We start from the raw sequence: 1481 nt of genomic DNA on the forward strand, positions 1-1481 counted from the left end.
GAACTCACTTTGTAGACCAGGCTGGCCTCGAACTCAGAAATCTGCCTGCCTCTGCCTCCCGAGTGCTGGGATTAAAGGCGTGCGCCACCACGCCCAGCCCATTGTGTTTTTCATTTGATATCTTGATCCTTTCATTTCCAACATTTCCATTTGGCCCTCTTTTCCCCCTGATATTTCCCTTTCTTTCTGAATACCTTATCCAACTTGATGACTTTTCATTTCCATTGCTGTTTTTCTTCGCCCATGGTGGGCTCTCTTCTTCAGATTCTGAATTGGTTTCTGAACATCACTCATTGGTTTGTTTGTGAACTCTGAAGTCACTGGATATTTTCACAGGTAAAATTTTTAATTTTTTGTTTGGCATTTTGCTTATCTCAGTGTCTTCAAATTTATGCATTATGATCTTCTGGGGACTCCAAGTTGTAGTGCTTTGTCGTGTTTTTCCTGATTTTGTGCTGTAATTTGCAAGACTGTTTTATCTACAGACCTTATTGATTAGAGTACTCTAGAGGGACCATTGGTACTTCTCAGAGGGAAAACAAAGTGCTTTAACAGCCACTCTAGCAAAATTAACAACAAATAGAAATACACTTCAAACTGACTTTGAAAATGCCCGCTACTATATCACCAATGATCACAGAACTGAAAATTGCAAGAACAATGTAGACTTGTTATGAAGTTAAAAACTATTTTTGGCTAAGTGCAGAAATAAGTGAAAAAGGAAAGAAGAAACACAAAAGAAATTTAAATTTAAAAATGAAACACACACACACACACACACACACATCCTTTAACAATTCAATGGCTGGGCCATTTCTTAACCTCCACATGGCTAACACACTCCCTGCCAATATTCCTGAATTATTACTTACTAAAATCTATATTCTATCTTTGTTGCCCTAGACCAGTCGCAGGGTGGGAGGGGGCTGCTCTTCCCTGGCTCTTACATGTCCGCTGTCTCTCTGTCCCTTACCTCAGGTATGGTGTCTCCTCTCCTTCCCCAACATGGCAGCTATCTCTCTTCCTGATCTTTCTCAGTCCTTTGCCCAGGAATTCTAAAGTCCCGCCTCTGTTCCCTGCCTCGACATTGGCTGCGGGCAACTTTATTTACCAATCAAAACCAACTGAGGAAGCAGCTTCCCTCAAGTGTCTTAAGTGCAGGCATGCAGATTCTCATGCAATTTGGAGAGACAAATTAACATAATACAAGCAGCATTATACCAAATCTACAATAGCTGGCTCCAGAGGTTTATCTGGCCCCTGACCTTAGAGTCTAGGCTAGCTGCCTCCCAAGCTATTCAGGTAGTACCACTAGTTCCACTGTGTGTTGGACTAGTCCCTCTGAACACTTCATAGGATGGGCAAGAATTATATTATTACCCACACTTTGGGGTTGGCACATGTACTGGCTAGTTTTGTGTCAGCTTGACACTGCTGGAGTCATTACAGAGAAAGGAGCTTCAGTTGAGGAAATGCCTCCA

This window comes from Mus caroli, chromosome 10, assembly GCF_900094665.2.
Source record: "Mus caroli chromosome 10, CAROLI_EIJ_v1.1, whole genome shotgun sequence".
NCBI lineage: Eukaryota > Metazoa > Chordata > Mammalia > Rodentia > Muridae > Mus > Mus caroli.